We start from the raw sequence: 23241 nt of genomic DNA, 5'->3' as shown, positions 1-23241 counted from the left end.
GTTTTTTTGGCTTTACTTTTACATTATCCCTTAAGACAACTCATTCTGTTTGTCTTGGCTTAACCCCTTCCTGTTTCTCTTCACATTTCTTCCTTCTTTTCATTTGGTGGAATCTTCCTTTCCCTTCATGTATGTTCCCAGCCCCTGGAAAATCCCCCCTCCCTTTCACTTTTTTGTTTTCCACTTGTCCCTATTTTTGGAGAAAAGAGTGGTTCTTCCAACTTATGAAGAATATCTACTCAGCCTATTCTTTTTTAAAAACGATTTTTATTGTGGCCAAAGTGAATTACAAGTCTTTCAAAATTATATTTAAAATACATAGTGACAGTGAATTAGGACTATTCCTACTACCAGTATTGTCCTCCCCCCCCCCCCTCTGTTAAAAAATCTCTGCCTGTACTTTTGATCTGTTCTTTCGGCATTCATTTTTGTTGGTTGGTTGTTGGTTCCGGAGATTGGCTCAGGGCTTCACATGTATGTGTCATGCACTTTGCCACTAAACTCTACCTCCAATCTACCTTCAGAATTGAATCAAGTCGAGATGAAGCTCAGGAATAGAGTACTTGCCCTGTTGGTTTGAAGTCTTTCATTTAATCCTGCAAAAACAACCCAGAATTTTTTGATGAAATATGTCTATGCTTCCTTTCCTTGGAGACCATACAAATGTAGTCTATCCTGTATTTTGTTTATTTTTGAGCCACACCCAGTAATGCTTGAGGTTTCCTCCTAGCTCTATGCTCAGGGATCACTCCTGCTGGGCTCTAGGGTCCATGTGTGCTATCAGGAATCCAACCCAGGTTGAAAGAGTGCAAGGCAAGTGCTTCACCTATTTTACTATCACACTGGCCTCAGATCCCACATTTTCACAAAGCTAACATCAACTTGCCTGGCCTTTTCTGTAGATACTGTTGCTCACCTCTGTAGCATATGTTTTTCTTTCCCCAGGAGCCCAAGTTATTATTTGGGGGGCATCCACATGGTTTCAGAAAAGTGACTCCACATACCGGATTCAGGATGAAGAATCCGGCACCTTCTAACCATTGCAGGGCCTCTGAAGCAGGAGCTTGGCTGTTGGTCTAGAAGACGCTGATCACACAAAACTGCTAGATGGCATAAACCATAAATAATAAAGAACCTATTGATTCAAACATCATGCATGGTTTTAAAGCTATCCTGTTAACTTTTCAATGTCATTTCACAGAGAATCTTTACACATGGTCTGAAGTGGAAGTTATAAAATATGTGTGCATTATTGCTTCAAGGTGGGCAGTCTTTCCTTTCTTTCTTTCTTCCTTCCTTTCTTTCTTTCTTTCTTTCTTTCTTTCTTTCTTTCTTTCTTTCTTTCTTTCTTTCTTTCTCTTTCTTTCTTTCTTTCTTTCTTTCTTTCTTTCTTTCTTTCTTTCTTTCTTTCTTTCTTTCTTCTTTCTTTCTTTCTTTCTTTCTTTCTTTCTTTCTTTCTTTCTTTCTTTCTTTCTTTCTTTCTTTCTTTCTTTCTTTCTTTTTTTTCTAGCAGAAAATCAGTCTGGGTTGATTCAGCCTAAACCTAAAAAAAATAAAAAAAAAAACAAAAAACAAAAAAACAGAGAAATGGAATCAGAGCCCATAGCAATCAATTCATGAAGTTTGCTGATTTGCAGGGGAACAGATCATCTCTCCCCATCTTCTACCCTCCACCCCACACACACTGCTGTTGCATCCACTGGAGAGATTTTCTGTTCAGCCAGCAGCACTGGAACTTTTGGCCAAGTATGGTGGTTGAACACTAAGGTCCACAAGTCCTTTGATGCTCCCCTGCCCTGGAGTATGTGTTGGATTTGATGATGCTTCTAGAAAATAACAAAGTCTATGGTTCTAAGGTTCTGTCCAAAAAAGCATAGTCCTAGCCTCCTTATCTTGCCCTTCCAGGCCCCTCAGAGCACTCACTCTGGAAGGAGAGAAGGCCAGTGAGAATAATCTGTGAGAATCTCTGTGAGAAGCACCTCACCATGAGGTGAGGAACCCAGACCTCGTCAGCAAGCCCCATGTAGCAGAGCCTCCTGCCAAGGAAAACAAGAGCCAGCCTGGAATGAGATTCCACAGGCCTGTCAGATCTTGAACTGGTTCCAAACTTTGGCTGATACTTTGTAGTTCCTGAGAGACTTTGGGCCTCTCTCTAGGGCCACCGGAAAGCCCCTGTCACCAACCAATGATGGTTTTTTAATCCATATCTCACGGTACATCTTTCTGAAGCATGGCACAGTGTGGACTGGCATGGTTGTGTGTTTGGGCACAGAACAAAGTAATCAGACATCAGGAGTCTCATACAAATGGTAACTTCTGCTTTAAGATACTGTTTTCATTAGAAATGGGAATCAATTCTCCAAGCCACAACCACTAAGAATCTTATTTCTTACTCACCACGAACTGTCATGTGAGGAACAAAACATATAAGAATATATTTGAATAATAATTGCTTCTATTTTATAATAGGTGATAGATATTACTAGAACAGATGTGAAGATGCACATTACAACATTTACAAAGAGATTTTTCTTGCTAAATATTGTGTAGAAAAATTATTTTCTACCAAATTTTAGAATTTATGATAGTCCTTACCAAAGAATTTTTATTTTCCCTTGCTGAAAAAACATTTAAGTAGAAACACTTATGTTAAAAAATATAAAAAATATTTTATTTCAAATAAGATCTTCATCTATTGTTGGATGTTACTTTTTACCTGTTACTTTTTACCATTGAACAAAACTCCAGAGAAAATCTCATTGGAATTTCCACTTGCTTGCAATATAGATCTGTATATACATATATAGTTTATATATGCTTCTATAGGAATTGATGTAAGGAAAGTTAACAGGTTTTGGAAAAACACACACTGACATATATTTTACTTTAAACATAATTGATTTACATGATTCAAAAATAAATTATAGAAAAACCTAAGTCCCCATTTCTAATTCTTAAGTGATACCTTGTATTGACTCAAGATTTGACTTGTCCCAGATTCCTGTGTGGAGTGATCCCTGCAAATGTGGAGGACCCAGGTTCCATATCTGGGAATGCTAAAAAGAAAGGAAAAAGAACGAGTGGGATTAGGAGCTTGTATGCCATGTCTATCCCTTTGTGTATAATTGTGTGTGGCGGGCGTAAGGACAGTGGTGGAACATATTTGGCTTTTAGACAATGGAGAAGAGGTACTTTGTACAACAAAAACACAAACATGAGTCCCATTTAAAACACATTACCTGGATAATAGCAAAGAACTGAGTAAATAGGAGAAAACTCCTATGCTCACATCAGTCATTATCCCCATATTTCATATCTTTAGGACTAGTTGAGTTTTTTGGTTTATTTTGGGTTTTTTTTTTTTTTTTTTGCCTTTTGGGCCAGACCTGGTGACACTCAGGGGTTACTCCTGGCTATGCGCACAGAAATCACTCTGAAATTGCTCCTGGCTTGGAGGACCATATGGGATGCCAGGGGATAGAATCTTGGTCCGTCCTAGGTCAGCATGTGCAAGGCAAACAGCCCCTTGAGTTTTGCTTTTATTGTATCTTCTCTCCTCTGTTTTGCCTAGTTTCTCTGTTATGATCGAGAAAATATCAGGAGTGGCCCTCAGCATACACAATGTGTGTGATCAAAAAAAAAAATCAGACATGCAACTTGTTTATGTGAATTCAATGCTCCCCTGTGTGATATAGAGGCGCTAGTTTTTCCTCATGGTATCTTGCAGATGTCTGTTTTCAAGAGGCAGACCATAGAGTTAAACTTTGGGAATAACTCTGTCAGGCATAAATTGTTTCATCTCCAGTTGTATTCTCAAAATTCTAGTATTCTGTATCTGTTATTTTGTGTGTGTGTGTGTGTGTGTGTGTGTGTGTGTGTGTGTGTGTGTCGGGGGGGGGGGGGAACCTTCCAAGCAGTGCTCAGGGATTTGGAGATCACACTTAGTCATATTGGCCCTGACTATATGCTGGCCTGACTGTTGAGTGCTTGTGGTCAGTGATGTGGTGCTGTCCGGACCCTGCAGAGATGGGGACACCAGGGCCAGAGCAGTTCTTGGGGGACACACAGTGGCAGGATCATGTCAGGAACCCCACATACGGGCATGAGATCTGGCCCCTCACTGTCTCCCAAATCCTGTGATTCACAGAATCACTCATCTAAACTTATGGTTTCTCTTGAATCATGTCTCAGTCAGCAAGTGATTTTGTGGCTATTATTTCATTTTATTTTTTAAATTTTTGGGGGGTTTTCGGCTATACCCCACCAGTGATGTTCAGGGGTTACTGCTGGCTATGCACTCAGAAATTGTTCCTGGCTTGGGAGACCATATGGGACACTGGGGGATTGAGCCGTGGTCCATCCTAGGCTGGCGCATGCAAGGCAAATACCTACTTCTTAGCGCCATCGCTCTGACTCCATTTTTTACTTGGTATTTTTTTCTTCACTAAAACAGGTCAAAAATATTTTTTTAAATGATTTGGGTATAGATAATAGAGTAGGCTATTTGCATAATATCTAACTCCCTGCCAAATTGATGACATTTTATCTTAAATTTTATCCCTAAGTTTTATTTTATTGCTAAGGCCCCCTTTAAGAAGTTATTTCCACTTACACTTTCTGTTTCTACTTCTACATTTGTCCCCTCACCAAAACTTATTGGTGACATTTATTTTTCCAGGGTCACTTTCACTAAATGGATGAGTTTATTGCCATGCATGCTATTGCAGGAGAACCAGTGAACTGGAATACACACCTCCCTCCCTTCCCTTTCTTCCCTCCTTCTCTCCTTCCCTTCCTCCTTCCCTCCCTTCCTCCCTTCCTTTCTCCCTTCCTCCTTCCCTCCCTCTTTCCTTTCTTCCATTTCCTCCCTTCCTTCCCTCCCTCCTTCCCTCCCTTCCCTTGTTCCCTCCTTCCCCCTTCCTTCTCTTCCTCCTTCCCTTCATTCCTTTCTTTCCTCCCCTTCCTCCCTCCTTCCCTCACTTCTTCCCTCACTCCTCCCTCCCTCCCCTTTCTCCTTCCTAATTTCCTCCCCTTCCCCTCCCTCCTCTCCTTCCCTCCCACATTCTTCCCTCCCCTCTCCTTTCCTCCCCCTCTTTCCCTCCCTCCCCATTCTTTTCCCTTCCTTCCCCCTCCCTCCCTTCCTCCCTCTCTTCCTTGCTTTCTTTCACCCCTCCCTCCGCCCCTCCCTCCCTCCTTCCTTCCTTCCTTCCTTCCTCCCCATCCCTCTCTTTCTTTCTTCCCTCCCTCTTCTTCCTTCCCCTCCCTCCTCCTCCCACTCTTCCTCCCTTCTTCCCTTCCTCCCTTCCTCCCTTCCCCCCTTCCTTCCTTCCTTCCTTCCTTCCTTCCTTCCTTCCTTCCTTCCTTCCTTCCTTCCTTCCTTCCTTCCTTCCTTCCTTCCTTCCTTCCTCCCTCCCTTCCTCCCTCCCTCCCTCTCCTTTTTCTTTTTAACTTTGCTATTCTGTGAGCATTAAATCTCTTTTCAAAAGTCTTGCAGTAGAAGATTAGAAGCATGAACTAATAATCATGGTTCTAACAGCCAACTGACCCTGGCAACAGTTCCTTTTCTGACTGAAGCATATCACAGAAAGATGCTGAACAAGTTCAGCCAAGAGTCATTGTGCTGCTTTCCTCAAGAGACATTTCACTGCTTTCCTTACAGGGTGCTTACGTAACCCAGGTTGCTGGAGTTAACAACCTGAATGTGAAGTGTTTTAAAGGAATTTGTGTTTTTTTTTTCTCACAAGACAGAGAGGCTCAGGGACCCCATGAAAAGAATTGATGTTTGTGGCTTTGAGAGTCAAGAAAACTTTGCGATCCTTGTGGGCTTAGTGTCCTGCCTAGTTCTTTGGAGCCTTCACATTGGGAGGCCTCTGCTTTAAGGTTAACAGAGCCTACCCCTGGGCCTCACCTAATCATGTTTTATTTCCTTTTAATTCACTTGATTTTTTATTAAAATGATTTCTTTATTTACACACTGTGATTACAAACATGATTGTAGTTGGGTTTGTTATAAAATGAACACTCCCCCCTGTTGGGTTATACCTTATTTTACCTAAAACAAAGTTTATCCCTGGTTTCTTTGTATCTGTTTGTTTACAATTTTGTTTCATCCAAAACAACGATTGTCTTACTTGTAAACCTGGGTGGGTTTACTCTCTGTACTCAATAAAAACAGTAGTTCTGGCAGGCAGCGAGCTCTATACACTGTCAGACTACATGTGTTTCATCCTCAGCTTGGTTTATATTGTTTCTTGTGCAACCCTGATTCAGACTTGTTTGCATGGGCTTGGAGATATGGTGCATGGGGTAATTTTACACACACACCCCCTTCACCAGTGCAACATTTCCATCACTAATACCCCATTTTCCTCCTCTCCCCCTGCTTGCATTTGAGACAGGCTTTCAACTTCTCTCACTCATTGACATTGTTATGATAGTTCTCAGTGTAGTTATTTCTCTAACTGCACTCATCACTCTTTGTGGTGAGCTTCATATCTTGAGCCAGTCCTTCCGGCCATCATCTCTGGGATTATAGTAATGTCTTTTATTTTTCTAAAAACGTATAGATGAGTGAGATTATTCTGTGTGTGTGTCTCCCTCTGACTCATTTCACTTGGCATAATAGATTCCATGTCCATCCATGTATAGGAAAATTTCATGACTTCATCTTTCCTGATGGCTGCATAATAATTCCATTGTGTATGTGTACCACGATTTCTTTAGCCATTCATTTGTTGAAGGGTATCTTGGTTGTTTCCAGAGTCTGGCTATTGTAATGAATATAAGTGTAATGAATATAGCTGCAATGAATATAGATGTGAGGAAGGGGTTTTTGTATTGCGTTTTTGAGTTCCTGGGGTATATCTCTTGGTGTGGTATAGCTGTATCATATGGGAGCTTAGAGCTCAATTTCCAGTTTTTGAGGAACCTCCATATTATTATCAATGGGCTGGACTAGATGGCATTCCCACCAGCAATGAATGAGATTTCTTTTCTCCCCACATCCCCACCAGCACAGATTATTCTTGTTCTTTGTGATGTGTGCCAGTCTCTGTGGTGTGAGATGGTACTTAATTGTTGTTTTGATTTGTATCTCCCTGATGATTAGTGATATGGAGAATTTTTTTATGTATCTTTTGACCATTTATATTTCTTCTTTGAGGAAGTGTGAGTTCATTTCTTCTCCCCAGTTTTTGATAGGGTTAGATTTTTTTCTTGTTAAATTCTGTCAGTACCTTGTGTATCTTAAATATTAGCCCCTTATCTGATGGGATGAATAGCTTCACCCATTCTGTGGGTGGCTTTTGTATCGTAGGCATTCATTCCTTTGAGGTGCAGAAGCTTCTTTTCTTCAGTTCTTACTTATCCATGGGTTCAAGGCCTCATCTCCTCATATCTCTCTTTCCCTCATCTCCTCATGTCTCTCCTTCATTGTTTCACTGGCCATACACATGGATTTAGATAATTTTGTTCATGTTAATTCTAAAATATGCAGCTGAATACTGTTAAAGGGTCCATTAAAGGGTTCGTAAAAGCCCACCCACTCAATAAAGACCATGAAATATACCTTCAGAGAATGCAACAGCAAAGCAGATTTTATTGTCCAGAGCTCTGGGGCCCAGAGTCTGCCATAAAGACTGAACCTGGAACCCCAGGCAATATAGGAAGGTGTCTTTTATACATTTAAGCTTCTCATATGGAGAAAATTATGGAGTACAGTGGTTTCTTGCCTCGTGGTCTCTCTGGGCCAACCAAACTCGACACGTTTAAATTCAAACAGAAGGGGATGGGTTGAGTGAGAGACAAAAATACCTATCCAGATAGACTTTTGCAAGTCAAAGTGGTTAATAAAGAGAAAGAAAAAGTTGGAGAACACCTTTGTTTTGGGTAAAAGCAGAGTGTAACCAAACAATTCACCCTTTTCTGTTCAAAACTTGAGAATGGCTACAAAAGTTCTATTGTTCTCTGCAAGAGGAGAGAACCCTTAGAAAGAAGCTAGAAAAGTGGTTGTTAATTTGCATAAGCACAATGAAAGTTGAGGAAATAAAAACAAAATAAAACTTTAGATCTCTTCCATGTGCTTTGGCACTTAGGAGACATTTTGAACTGCCTCTGCTCTGTTCTGTGACATGAACCACCCCACCCAAAACAACTCCTGAGGGCATGGCATCAGAGGTGAGCTGTCCACCTATGAAGGGCGGAGCCAGAGAAGCTTTGTGACCACAGACATCTCATAGCCAATGAACTCTAGCACAACATGTAAAAAATACCACACTAAAAGCATGAAAATGGGGAAAACAACGTGGGGCAGTACCATGCATAGAGAATTAAGATGGCAGCTCTGATGATCTAAAAAGAACCAACCACTTATTTAGCCTATCAGATAATGAGTTTAGAGAATAAATATGGAGGATATTCATAGAACACAAAGCATGGGTTGAGTTGAACAAAGCACAAATAAGAATCAAGAGGATATAAAAATAGAAATGAGGCATTAGAAACACAGCAGACATTCTGTACTCTACCTTCTTCTCTGCTCTCCTGTGTCCTAGACTTTGATTCTCCCTGCTCATCATTCCCTGGGATTCTTTTTCAGAGGTGAGCTGTCCACCCACAAAGGGTGGAGCTGATTGTTGTTTTGTGCTTTGAAACATTGCAGACATTCTGGACTCTACTTTCTTCTTTGTTCTTCTGTGTCCTGGATTTGGATCCTCCCTGCCTGTAGTTCCCTGGGGGCACTTCTTCAAAGGTGAGCTGGTCCACCTACAAACAGTGGAGCCAGAGGAGTGAGGCCACTCTGCTTCACTATGTGGCCGTGCACATCTTCTAGTCAATGAATCCCACCATACCACATAGAAAAAAGCCACACTACAAGCGTTACAATGGGGGAAGCAATGCAGGACAACACCATGCATAGAGAATGAAGATGGCAGCTCTGATGAGCCAAAAAGTGCCAACCACCTAGTTAGCTCCTCAGATAAGAAGTTTAGAGAATATGGAGGATGTTCATAGAACTCAAAGAAAGCATAGATCGAGCTGAACAGACCACAAAGATAGAAATCAGAAAACTCCAAATGAAATAACAGGGCCAAAAACACATTAGATGAAATGAAAAACTCAATGGAAAGCCTCTCCAATAGAGTAACAGCAGCTGAGAACTGAATCAGTGAGCTGGAAGATGAGGTGCATAACAACTCTATACAGAAGAGATTGAAAAAGATCCTTATAGCAAATGACACAAGACACATCTTAGTCACAATGATGAATCCCACAGATAGGGAAGAATACTGAAAGCAGCAAGATCAAAAAGGAAATTACATTAAAAGGAGCATCCTTAAGATTTACAGCAGACCTGTCGAAAGAAACCCCTAAGGCCAGAAGTCATTGGTGGGATAGTGACAAAATTCAATGAAATGAATGCTTCACCTAGAAAACTGCACCTAGCCAGACTCACTTTCAGGATTGAAGGAAATATACATAGCTTCACCAATAAACAACAGCTTAGAAATTTTACAGACTCAAAACCAACTTTAAAAAAAATGGTAAGTTCTACTTTAAGATAAGATGGACCAATAGACACAACAAACTTCTACACAAAGATGACACTAAATCCCATAACAATTGTCTCACTCAACATTAATGGACTAAAGGCAACTGTTAAGAGACATAGACTGGCAAAATGGATCAAAAAATTAAATCCAACTTTTTTCTGCCTACAAGAAACACATCTGAATAGTCAGAACAACATAGACTTAATATCTATGGAGGACATAGATTGAAGGACAATCGTCCAAGCAAAAATCACTCAAAAAAGCTGGAGTAGCCATATTAATATCAGATGACACAAACTTTAGACTCATAAAAGTTATAAGGGACAATTATGGACATTTTGTACTAATCAAAGGATATGTACAATAGGAAGAAACCACACTCCTAAACATATACACACCCAAATGGGGGACCAGAAAAATATTTCATACAATTGTTGACATATATGAAAGAAGATATCAATAACAACACAATAGAGACCTCAACACTGCCCTGTCACCTCTTGATAGGTCAGCCAGGCTGAAAACCAACAAGAATATACTAGCTCTGAGGAGAGAAATGAAAAAAAGTGGGCTAGTATGTAATATATATGTATATATACATATATATATGTATATATGTATATATACATATATGTGTATATATATATCTGGCACTCTATCCCCAGAATACTGAATACACATTCTTCTCCAATGCACATGTGTCATTATCTAGGATAGACCATATGCTGTCCCATATAAATATCTCCATGGAGTCAAGAGGATAGAAATTGTACAGACTACCTTCTCAGATCATAAAGCACTGAAGTTAGAGGTGAACTTCAAAGGGACAAAGAAGAAAAACGTTAACACCTTGAAATCAAACAACTCCCTAATGAACAATAAGTGGGTCAAAGATGAAATCAAAGAGGAAAGCACACATTAGAAAGGAAAAACGGGCCTACATAAAAACTTAATGACATGACTTATAAAATTAGAAAATGATCAACAAAAGGAACCAAAGAAAGTAGACAGAAGAAAATATCAAAGCTTAGAGCAGAAATCAATGAAGTGGAAAAAAAAATAATTAGAAAGATCAAGGGAAGCAAAGTTGGTTCTTTGAAAAAATAAACAAGATTGATAAACCACTAACATAACTTACAAAGAAATGGAGAGAAAGAAACTTAATAAACCTGATTAGAAATAAAAATGGGGAGATCACTATGGAGACTACAGATATCCAAAAGGTAATCAGAGATAACTTTGAGAAACTCAATGCCACAAAACATGAGAACCTGGAAGAAATGGATAGATTCTTGAACTCTTATAATCTCCCATGGTTAAGCCAGGATGATTTAGCATATCTAAACAGAACTATTACTACTTAAGACATTAAAATGGTAATCAAAAGTCTTCCCCCAAACAAAGGCCCAGGCCGAGATGGATTCACTAATGAATTTTTTCAAACTTTTCTAGAGGATCCATCACCAATCTTTTCCAGGATCTTCCAGGAATTTGAAGAATCAAGAACACTCCCAAATAGTTTTTATGATGCTGATACCAAAGACAGATAGAGATGCTGCAATAAAAGAAAACTACACACCAATATTCTTGATGAACACAGATGTAAAGATTCACAACAAAATACTGGAAATAGGATCCAATGCCTCATCAAGAAGATCATACACCATGATCAAGTATGTTTCATTCAAGGAATGCAAGTATGGTTTAACATACATAAATCAATCAACATAATATACCATACAACAAAAAGAAAAGAACATCCAGATAGGAAAGGTAGAAGTCAAATGCTCACTGTTTGCAGATGACACGATACTATATTTAGAAAACCCTTAAGACTCTACCAAAAACTTCTAGATACAATAGGTCCATATAGCAAAGTAACAGCCTGTAAAATTAACACTCAAAAATCAATGGGCGTTGTACACCAATAATGATAGAGAAGAAATAGACATTTAAAAATTTCATTCACATTAGTATCACACAAACTCAAATATCTTGGAGTCAACTTAACTAAAGACATGAAAGACCTATGCAAAGAAAACTATAAAACTCTGCTTCAAGAAATAAAAGATGATTCAAGGAAATGGAGACACATACACTGTTCATGGATTGAGATGATTAACATTATTAAAATTGCAATACTCCCCCAAAGCATTGTACAGATTTAATGCAATCCCTCTAAGGATACCCATGGCATTATTCAAAGAAGTGGATCAAACACTCCTGAAATTCATTTGGAACAAAAAGCATCCACAAATAACAAGAGCAACACTAAGGAAAAAAGAAAGGCATCACCATATGAGATGCCAGGATCGACCCTGGGTCCGTCCTGGGTCAGCCATTTGCAAGGCAAATTTCCTACCACAGTGCTATTGCTCTGGCCCCTTTTTTGTATATTCTGCATAGCTAATGTTTTAAAATAATGGCATCAATCTGTAAAAGTTTAGGGAGTGAAGATTAATGACTATGAAGAACTTCTGAAATTGTAATAGTGACATTTGAGAGAGAAAAATATGTGTTAGAATAATGAAAAGACCAAGAACCCAGGAGTTTCTATCTAAAATAAATTAGTGAAATTATTTTATTTAAAAAGGGCTGGAAGGGGCTGAAGCACATAGCACAGTGGGAAGGGTGTTTGCCTTCCATGTTGTGGCCAATCAGATTCGAGGATTTTGGCATTCCATATGGTCCCCAAACCTGCCAGGAGTAATTTCTGAATTCAGAGTCGGAAATAACCATGGAACACCACTGAGTGTGGCCAAAATAAGGGCTGGAAGCCTCTACACCCATCTGCCATCTTCCCAGTTCCTCTAACAAGCACCACTAAAGAAAATAAGAGCCACTGAAATTTCCATGGGAGTCTGGCCCGAGTTGATCCTTCTGAGGCCTTCTTAGAAAGGATGGTGGAGGCAGATTCCCCTTTCTGCCCAAACTACAATAGCCAGTGCCACACCCCTCACTGTCCCAGTGAAATGGCTCAACTCCATAACTGAACCTCATCAAACTGCCATTCACCAAAATTATTCCTGATATATAGATCTTAGATCATGAACTCAAGCAGATGTGTGACACCTCAATATTTTTATAGAAATCTGTCAAGCTCAGGGAGCCTAAATAGGAACACAAAGGGTTCAACTAGCACCACCCACAACCCAGTAAACCCTAAGACACTGACTTCAGTAACACCAGGAGGAGATAGAATAATCATTTCAAATTGTCCCTGTGCTGATCTAAATTTTATTAAATCTATTTGCCTTTCAGCTGTAATAAAAAATATGAAGTAGGGGCTGGAGAGATAGCACAGCATGCCTTGTATGCAGCCAATCCAGGATGGATGGTGGTTCGAATCCCGACATCCCATATAGTCCCTCAGACCTAGCAGGAGCGATTTCTGAGCGCAGAGCCTGGAGTAACCCCTGAGCACCAGCAGGCATGTGTGACCCAAAAACAAAAAAAAACAAACAAAAAAGAAGTAAATTTGTTGTACCTGCAAGGGGGCAGGCTAGGATGGTGGGTGGGAAATTGGGGACACTGCAAGAGGGAAGGTCATACTGGTGCACACTGGTGGTAGGATTGGTGTTTGAATTTTTTTTTTCGGTTTTTGAATTTTGGGCCACAGCTGGTGGTGCTCAGGGATTACTCCTGATTCTGCCAATTATGCCTGGCAGTCTCAGGTGTATTATGGGATGCTGGGGATCAACTCAGGTCAGTTGCATGCAAGGCAAATGCCCTTCCCTCTGTACTATCATTTCTGACCCTGAAGTTTGAACTTTTAATGCTTGAGATGACCATATTATGAACAACTTGGTAAATTACATATTATACTTTAAAAAGAAAAAAAGGTTAGAGCAATAGTACAGCTTTTAGGGCAAATACCTTGCATGCATTTAACCTGGTTTATAGCTCTGGCATTACATATGGTACTCCTGAGCACTCATGATCCTTGGTTCCTCATCTGTTTTGATCCCGAATTCTGGGACCCTGCCAAAAAATAAACATAGCAGGGGCACTCCTGCACACCTCCAGCTGTGGCACAAAATCCCCCAATTGCCTCCCAATCCCCCAAAGGTGTTTTAATAAGGATGAAGGAATTTGAGGATTTGTTTTATATTTTGTTTTTATTTATTTATTTTGCTTTTTGGGCCATACCAGGGGTTACTCCTGGCTATGTGCTCAGAAATCGCTCCTGGCAGTCCATCCTAGGTCAGTGCATGCAAGGCAAACACCCTATCGCTTGCGCCATTGCTCTGGCCCCATCTCCTGTTTATTGTAATCATCTATCAAGCTCAGAGGATACATTGTGACTCCTAACCGTCGTGCTTTTTTTCTGCATGTGTAGACAACATTCAGTTTCTCAGACATTTTCATCCGGCCCTTTGAATTTTTCTGTCCTGTGTGCTAGTTGCTTGCAATTGTGTGCGTAGAGACCCAGGAATTAAATCCTCTCCTCAGTGTTGAGAGGAGATAGGAAGGGCGGGAGAGAGGAAATGATTCCAGGTTACCTGACGTCTGATACCATGGCATTGGCCAAAATAAAGCATGCACAATTTATGGTTCCTTCCTTCCTTTTCTGCTCTTTTAGGGGTCACACCCAACTCTTTGCTCAAGTTATATGTGTTGAAACCAGGGTCATAGTCACAGCTGCATGTCAGGCAAGCAAGCACCCAATCCCTGTCCTATCAGACTAAGGGTTTCCTGAGCAGCTTCCGAAAGTTTGTGCAGAAAGGACTAGAACAGTGGCTAGAGCCATGTCTAGAACACTGGTCTGAAGGTCTACTCATTTGCGAGGCGCAGAAAGATGGCGACCAATTCCTAAAGAGGAAAGTGTGAACAGTATAGAATCCTGCAGGGGTTCCTGGGTGTGGCCGAGAAAGTTGGGAGGAAGAGGCCGCTCATGATCCTTGTTCCGCACTTGTTTTGATCCCGAATCCTGGGGCCCTGCCAGCTGCCTGCCTAGAGAAAGGAAATCTCATCCCACACTAGCCTGCCTTTCTGTTCTTACTCCCATCTTTCCTTCCAAAATTATTTGCCAGCCACTTCTTGGATCCCTAACCTTGGACATTCTAGTAGAATCAAAGCCAGAAACTCTGCTCAGGTGGGACTTAAAAGGACAAACTTGGAAGCAAATAAGCAAGATAACTAGATGAATAATCAGCTGTATTAGAAACAGCAAGAAGATAGGACAGTCACTGTACACAGACTAGGCATTGCTTTCTGCGGATATTTCCTAATTTCTCATTCTTTTTACTCTGAGACTTAATCAAAGACGTTCTTGTTCTTGATCAAAGACATCTAACCAAGACAAAAAGTGGTTGCTGTGATCAGTATGGGGCACAGACCCAGTTAAAGATAGGCACCCTGGGGCCAAAGAGATAGAATAACAGGGAGGCCATTTTTGTCATGTTTATTATAATTTACCTAAATAAGTTGAGGTTTTGTGTTTGTACTTGAATGTTTGTGAAACTGTGCAGATATTTTAAAACTATTTGTTGTTTATTTTGGACTCAGACTATAGTCACTTCTACATTTTTCCACTGGTCGAGTAACTTCCATATTGTTTACTGTGATTCAGGTTAATTTAGGAGACATTTTAGGGAGAGATGCCTTAGTAATTTGAATGTTTTTGCTGGTTAGCGTTTGATAGATAGGTTGTTTGTTTTCAGAAATATTTCAGGAGCTAGAACTTGTTTCTGATGAGCACTCCACTGAAATGGTAGTCTCTTAAATCACAAGACAACCATTTTTTTGACATTAAACAGCTCTTCTATTTGATGTAATATGTCATTTAAAGATCTGCCTATAACTTTTTGATCTTTTTCCAAAACAATCTCACATATGTTATCTCTAAAATTCTGAGGAAACTATGTATAGTTCTTCCCATTTTTAGAACAGGAAAGAGTATAAACTTCAGCACTTAACCATAATTGGTTGTAGAGCAGAATCCTAACCTCACTTGTCTTTCCATCATGCTCTTTTCATTACATCAAAGAACAATGTTTTTGGCCAACTAGTCCACATTTTAATATTTGGAAATTTTTTTTTCTTTGTTTTTTTTTTTTTTTTTTTTTTTTTGGCCACACCCGTTTGCTCAGGGGTTACTCCTGGCTGTCTGCTCAGAAATAGCTCCTGGCAGGCACGGGGGACCATATGGGACACCGGGATTCAAACCAACCACCTTTGGTCTTGGATCGGCTGCTTGCAAGGCAAACGCCGCTGTGCTATCTCTCCGGGCCCGGAAAATATTTTTTAAAAAAAAAAATTAGAAAAATAACAGTTTGTGTTTATTCCTTCTATGGAAGAAGGCCTTAGCTCCTAGTTCTTTAGTCCTTTAACCATATTAATACAAATCCAGTATTTTGGGATCTTTTTCAAAAGGTAGCTCTGTTCTTAAGTCAACCTTCATTTACTCTTTCTTACAAGTGTCCCCTATCTACAATAGATATTTGTACACTTGTTCTTTAGAAGTTTTTTAAATTTAGTTTAGATAATAGGGTGACAATAGTGTTTAGGTTTATGGTATTGATGTACAAAGTAATTGAACACTATTAACACCTATAATTAATTGAGTTTTCTTATAAACTATTCCATCTGGTATTTAAAGTAATATAAGGGGCCAGAGTGATAGCACAGTGGGTAGGGCTTTTGTCTTGCATGTGGCTGACTGGGTTCAATCCCCAGCAATCCATATGGTCCCTGAGCCTGCCCGGAGTAATTTCTGAGTGTAGAGCCAGAAGTAACCTCTGAAAGCCACTGGGTGTAACCCCCCCCCAACCAAAATAAATAAATAGGTCATATAAGTATTTACTTGTAGACTTGCCAATAGAGCAAGTTTTTGTAGATGGACAATTTTTATGCACATTATTTTTGTTGGTTTTGGGGCCATCCCAGCTGTGCTCAGGGGTTATTTATTCCTGGCTATGCATTCAGGAATCACTCCTGGAGGTGCTCAGGGACCTTATGGGGTGCTAAGGATTGAACCTGGATTGGGACAAGGCAAGCATTTTACCTGTTTTGCTATCACCCCAACTCCAATAATGTGGAATCTTGAATTCAGTTACTATCTTTTTTTATTTTTCTCTCCAAGGTTGTATTGAGTTTGACTTTATAAGATTTGTACTAAAAGCAGTTTAATGGGCAACAGCAGGTAGGACATTTGCCTTGCATGTAGCTGACCTGGGTTCAATCCGCAGCATTTCATTTGGTCCCCCAAGCATTGCCAGAGTGACCCCTGAGCACAGAGCCAGGAGTAACCCCTGAGCACTGCTGGGTGTGGTCCATAAAACATAAAACAAATGAAAAGCAATTAAATTTTTTTTTCTCTTTCACCAGTCATCTCCTACACAAAAGATAATCATAAAGAGCCACAACCAAATATACCACAGTTAAAAATTTCTTCCTCATGAAAGATCTCCTTTGTTTCAGTTTAATGTTTAGAATCAAATGGTGAAACTTCAAATGAATTTCTCAGGGAAAGCAGCACAATTTGTTGAGTGCAGTGCAAAATGAAAATGTAACGCTGTTGGCTTAAAGAGAGGGAAACGTGCTAATAAAGGGATTGAAATATAAATTTCTTTTAAAGTATTAATATTTTAATATAATTTAATTAATATTTAAGCCAACAGTTAATTGACTTTTATTAATTAATTGGTATTAGTATTGGTATTAATATTAATTAATTGAAATTAGTTAATAATACCTGTTCATGAGAAAATTATATAAACTTACAAATTATAAAATGAATATTCTACTATAGTTTTATTTAATAAAATAATGAGGTATTTTAATATGATATCTTGATGATACCATTTTGGGGGTTGAGTTTTTTCAAAACTATTTGTTAGAATATCAAATGATTTTTTTGTTTGTTTTTGTTTTGGGGTCACACCTGGCAGCACTCAGGGATTATTCCTGGCTCTGTGCTCAGAAATCACTCCTGGCAGGCTCCAGGAACTGTTGTTTTAATATAAAATATAAAGTCTAATGTCCTAGAGTTAGGGGAGGCCTTCCTTGGCACGGTGCCTTTACCCCTTCCGCTGGTGGGTCTAGAGAAGGGCAGTAGCAGCGAAATAATTTCACAGGCAGTCAGTTAGTTTCATTGGAGTCAGCTCGGTTTATTCTAAGGCCCTATCCGCCATGTACATTTCCTCAGACGGCTTCTATGCTAAACCTTTCAAGCAGCCTCTCTCTGCCGCTTCCCCTCCGGCTCTTTCTGCCTCTGTTTCTCCATCTCCCTTGCTGCCTTTCTCTATCCTCCCCTCCCCCAGCCAGCACCTTCTAGTCTTCATTCCAAACTGCAGACCCCTCCCAGGTGTGGATGGGTCTCACCATCCAGGTGATATTAACATAGGGCATTGGTGAGGGGTACCTCACAGGGGACCATATAGGATTCTGGGGATTGACCCAGGTCTGTTCGCATGCAAGGCAAACGTCCTATCGCTGTACTATAGTACTAGTCCCTCAAATGAATATTTTTATGAATTTATTTGAAAACTACCTGTCATTCCTGGCAACTGCATGAAAGGTCGTATGTACATTTTGATAAATTTTAGCTTTCTTTTGGAAGGGGCCCATATCTGACAGTGCTAGGGATTACTGCTGGGTCTGTGATCAGGGATCACTCTTGGTGGGACTCAGGGATCCATATAAGGTGCCTGGGATTAATCCTAAATTATTAGCATCCCAGTCAAGCTTTCCAGCCCCACAATTTTTTTAAAATATGGAACGCGGGCCCGGAGAGATAGCACAGCGGCGTTTGCCTTGCAAGCAGCTGATCCAGGACCAAAGGTGGTTGGTTCGAATCCCGGTGTCCCATATGGTCCCCCGTGCCTGCCAGGAGCTATTTCTGAGCAGACAGCCAGGAGTAACCCCTGAGCACCGCTGGGTGTGGCCCAAAAACCAAAAACCAAAAAAAAAAAAAAAAAAAAAAAAAAAAAAAATATGGAACGCTTCACGAATTTGCATGTCATCCTTGTGCAGGGGCCATGCTAATCTTCTCTGTATAGTTCCAATTTTAGTATATGTGCTGCCGAAGTGAGCACATAATTTGTTATTTTTTAATGGAAAAAAAACCTGTTGGTACATTGTCACTAGAGCTATTCTATTTTTATATAATTTTTATTTTAATCATAGTGGTTTACATATCGTTCACAGCAATATTTTAGGTACATATTAACATTGAATCAGGGCAATTCCCACCACCGAATTGTCCTCCCTCAACCTCCGCTCCTGTCCTGCCTCCCATAGCCTCCACCCTCACCCCCAGGGCTGCTAAAATGAGTGGTCCCCTCTGTGCCTAACTTACTACTTAGTGATCTTTCAACTGTTCGGTCATGGTACCTCCATTATATCTCCCTTTAATTGGGAGGTGGGACTAGATAGTTAAGGTTATGTGGTTTTGTTTGAAGAAGAGAAAAGTAATAAGATAGTGTAAAAATCAAATATGCCGAAAATGGGCAGAGTCCTTCTAGAGGCTCTCATCCTCGGTTTGAGAGATGAAGGGGAAAAAGAAGGTGGAACACCACATCGGTATACAAAAAAGTACCGAATAAAATATCCAGTGAGCACTACAGCAATAAAGATAGGCACCACATACTTGTCAAGGACTTGAGATAAAAAAAAAATATGACAGAGCACAAAACGGAAGAAGAGAAAAGAAGAAAAATAAATAAATAAAAATGGAGACAACCAGTTCAATATCTACACCAAACCAAAGTAATCGACAAAAGCTAGATAGATTTTTTTAAAAAAGGATTATTTTGTGCTTTCTCTCTCTCTCTCTCTCTCTCTCTCTCTCTCTCTCTCTCTCTCTCTCTCTCTCTCTCTCTCTCTCTCTCTCTCTCTCTCTCTCTCTCTCTCTCTCTCTCTCTCTCTCTCTTCACCCTTCCTGCATAGGCACAGTAAACATTGGAGTTATTTGAAAAAGAATTCCCTTGACCTAAAGAGATACAGGGTTTCTCCACCCTTGGAGTATATTGTCATGGGATTAACTATAGACTCCTTTCTAGTTCATTTACTCTCCTGTTGGTGCTTTTGTGGTGTCTGGGAGACTTCTGCTCCATCCTGGGTGGTAAAATCAGGTCTCTGTATTTAGAGATCTCCGTTTCTGCACAGGTCAAGGATGGAACTTATGGTGAAGTCTTTCTTTGTGGTTCTAGAAGTTCTGTTCCCTTAGTGTCTTTATAATCCGTCTTCTGTGTCTTCTCCTTGCGCTGATCCTAGGATGGAGCCTGGGATAGAGTCTTTCGTTATGTTACCAGAAGACCCATTCAGTTGCTACTGTCTCAGTCATACCTCTGGAATTAGAGATCATGGTTGTTGTGCAGGTTTTTTTCTTGGTCCCAGGATACAAACTGCCTGGTCATGGTTCTATCAGCCAGTCATCTGTAGATCGCAATCTTGGCTTTTGCACAGACCAAAGGGTGACAAGTCTTCTGATTTTGTCTCATCGTTAGCTGGTGAGGTAGGGTAATCTGCTCTTAGGTCAAGTTCTTCCCAATTTTCTCGTTGTTAGGATATCCTATTAGAGGTGGGCCATGTTGGTGTTTGAGCAGTCTTAAGGATGTCATAGATGGGATTTGGTTCCTGTAGTGTTGTGAAGAACTGTGTCATTTCTATGCCTGGGATCCAGGATTCCAGGCTGGACAGTCAGCATCTCATCACCTGGGGTCTAAGTTGGGTCCACATGACATATATACAAGGTGGGAGATGCCCCTGTGTTGTATAAAAGTATGAGTTCTTATCCCTAGTAGATAAGAGCCCATTTTTTTTAAATATAAATTTTATTTTGATCATAGTGGCTTACATATGGTTGACAATAATATTTTAGGTAAATATTTACATAAAATCAGGGGGGATTCCCATCACCAAATTGTCCTCCCTACACCTCTGTTTTTGTCCTGTCTCCCATATCCTCTTCCCTCACCCCCAGGGCTGCTAGAATATGTGGTCCCCTATGTACCTATCCTACTACATAGTAGTCTTGCACCTGTTTGGTCTTGGTGCCTCCCTTATTTCCCCCTCTAATTGGGAGGCAGGACTAGCTAGTTCAATTTGCGTGGTTTTGTTTGAAGAAGAGAAAAGTAATAAACTGGGGTAAAAGTCTAATACTCCGAAAGTGGGCGGAATCTTTCTAGAGGCTCTCATCATCGATTTGAGAGATGAAGGAGAAAAAGAAGATGAAACACTCCACCAGTACAAAAAGAAGTGTCAAATATCCAGTGAGGACTCCAACAATAACGATAAGCACCACAAAAACAAAAACAAAAACAAACAAAAAATCCCCGCCATGGTCTTGAGATAAGAAACATGGCATAGCACATAAAGAAAGAAAAGAAAAGAAGAGAAAAAACAGAGCCCATTTTTAAATGTAACCTTACCCCTTTTTTAGTGTGTCTTTGCAGGAAGAAATGGTGCTACATTATATTGCCGGTGCATTTGGGGGTGGAAAGAGAAGAAAACAGAAGCAAGTCACACATCCAAAAAAGATAAAAATAGAGATAAAACTATATGTGCTCCCATATATATAGAGAAAAAAGTGGGTTTTTTTTAATTAAAAATTTTAAAAATGAAATAAAAAAAGTAATTAAAGGAACAAAGTGATGCAGGAGACCACCTTATATTTGGGGAAGAGCAGGTAAGGAGGTAGTGTTATACAGGGGTTGTACATATGATGGAACTATAGGTTTCCCCATTGTCTTTTGAGATTTTCTGGTGGGGTGTGTGTTCCAGGGTGCCTTTTCATCACACACCCTGACCTTCTTGAGATTGGCAAAAGATTTGCAGCAGGGAAGTCTTGGGTAGAGTTCTTGCATTGGGAGTCCTTTTAGAGCTAAGTCTGTTATCAAGCAACAGTCCGTGTTAGGAAGAGTTGGTAAGAAGGGCCACACCGCATGAGTCAGCAGGGGTGTTGGTTGTCTTTTTTTGCCGGGGATGAGGTGTGGATTTGAGTGGGTGTCCCTTCGTTTCGGTGCTGGATACTGGTTCGTTGGGTTAGGAGGTCAGTCTTGATGCCTAATAGATTAAGAACTGAGGGTGAAGAGTTTTAATAAGGTGGGAAATCTGGATGGGATTGAGGGGTGAAGGAATAGTCAAATTTCTAATAGGGGGGAAGGGGGTAGTAGATGGAAGGGGTAGAAAAGGAGAAAAGAGCAAATAAGAGTGAAAAGAAAAAGAAGAGAAAAAAGTAGTGAGAAGAGGGGAGAAAAGAGCAAAGGAATGTTAGTTTGCTTGAATGTGTTTGATGAGTAGGCCCTGTAGTATAGCTCTGTAGGTCACAGTTGCTGCTTCGATGATATGGCTGGTCACATACTTCAGGTCCTAAAAGAAGGTATAACCTATAAATAAAGGGTATGTTAAAGAGTTTTATCGAGACCTCTTCATATCGCAAGCTGGGTATGGCATCTCATGTGACTGAGACCCGAGGTGCCATCTTAGGTTGTCCACCCTTTGTATCCAAGAACGCCTGTGGACAGAAAAGCTGAGAGGTTATTTTAGATATAGTAAGATTAAGGCATTAAATCATATTATTTTGAAGTGCTTTCATTGAAGTCAGTGATTTCCCATGGTAATCTTTACCTGAATTCCTGTGTAGGATCCCTAAGAGATTATTATGGGCCTTTGTAGTAAAAGACTGATTACATACCTGTTCTCTCTTCACTGCTGTTATTGCTGTTGTTAGTTTATGGTATAATGTGTAGTCAAGAGTTTGTGTTCCTCTTTCATGTGATTTGGGCACTACTCCCTAGTATATGTTGACTGTTACAGTGTTTGGAGTTTCTATCCAGTTAAACCCTGTTATTTGATCATTGAGTATTAGTTGTATATATGGTATATGTTCTAGGTGCTTCAGAATAGTGCTATCGTTCTGTGTTTATCTTTCATCTTCTGGCTTACTTCGTTTAACATCATAGGTTCTAGGTCCATCCATGTTGCTGCAAAGTCTATGATTGTATAATTTCTGACTGCCATGTAGTATTCCATTGTGTATAGATACCACATCTTAATGATCTACTCATCTGTTGTTGGACATCAAGGTTGGTTCCAAGACATGGCTATTATACTGAGTGCTGAGATAAATAGTGGGGTGCACACATACTTTGGGATGAATGTCCTTCCGACTTGGGGGTAGATACCTAGGAGAGCAATTGCTGGGTCAAATGGCAGCTCAATTCTGAGTTCCTTGAGCACTCTCCAGACTGTTCTCCATAGGGGTTGGACTAGGGGGCATTCCCACCAGCAGTGTATGAGAGTGCCTTTCATACCGCATCCCCGCCAACAGAAACTGTTCCCATTATTTTTGGTGTAAGCCATTCTCACTGGTGTAAGGTGGTAACTCATTGTTGTTTTGATTTAGATTTCTCTAATGATGAGTGAAGGTGAGCATGTTTTCATGTGTTTGTTGGGCATCGTTCAGTCTTCCTCAGAAAAGTGTCTATTCAGTTCGTCTTCCCATTTTTTTATGGCTTTATTTGCCTTTGGGGGACTCAGCTTTCTGAGTGCTTTGTATATTCTGGATATCAGCCCTTTATCTGATATGTTGAGTGAAAAGATTTTTTTCCAGTCAGTTAACTGTTTTCTTGTATTAAGTAGGGTATATTTTTCCATGCAGAAGTTTTTAAGTCTGATGTAGTCCCATTTGTTTATGTTTGACGCTAAAGTTCTTGCCATTGGTGCTCCATCCTCGAAGACCTTT

At 40.1% G+C, this 23241-nt stretch overlaps 1 protein-coding gene and 1 non-coding gene across 2 annotated transcripts in view; one reads left to right on the top strand and one right to left on the bottom strand.

Annotated features, from left to right (window-relative positions):
* BCL2L13 (BCL2 like 13) overlaps window positions 1–23241 on the top strand; it is a 1170396-nt gene that overhangs the window by 992720 nt on the left and 154435 nt on the right. The gene's annotated exons all lie outside the window — the stretch shown is intronic.
* Window positions 18483–18589, bottom strand: LOC126023403 (U6 spliceosomal RNA). Its single transcript, XR_007500528.1, has one exon. It is a non-coding gene; the product is annotated as a U6 spliceosomal RNA (small nuclear RNA).

The sequence above is a fragment of the Suncus etruscus genome, chromosome 11, assembly GCF_024139225.1.
Source record: "Suncus etruscus isolate mSunEtr1 chromosome 11, mSunEtr1.pri.cur, whole genome shotgun sequence".
Classification (NCBI taxonomy): Eukaryota; Metazoa; Chordata; class Mammalia; order Eulipotyphla; family Soricidae; genus Suncus; species Suncus etruscus.
Note: the sequence above shows the minus strand (reverse complement) of the source record. Positions and strands in the feature narration are given on the sequence as shown.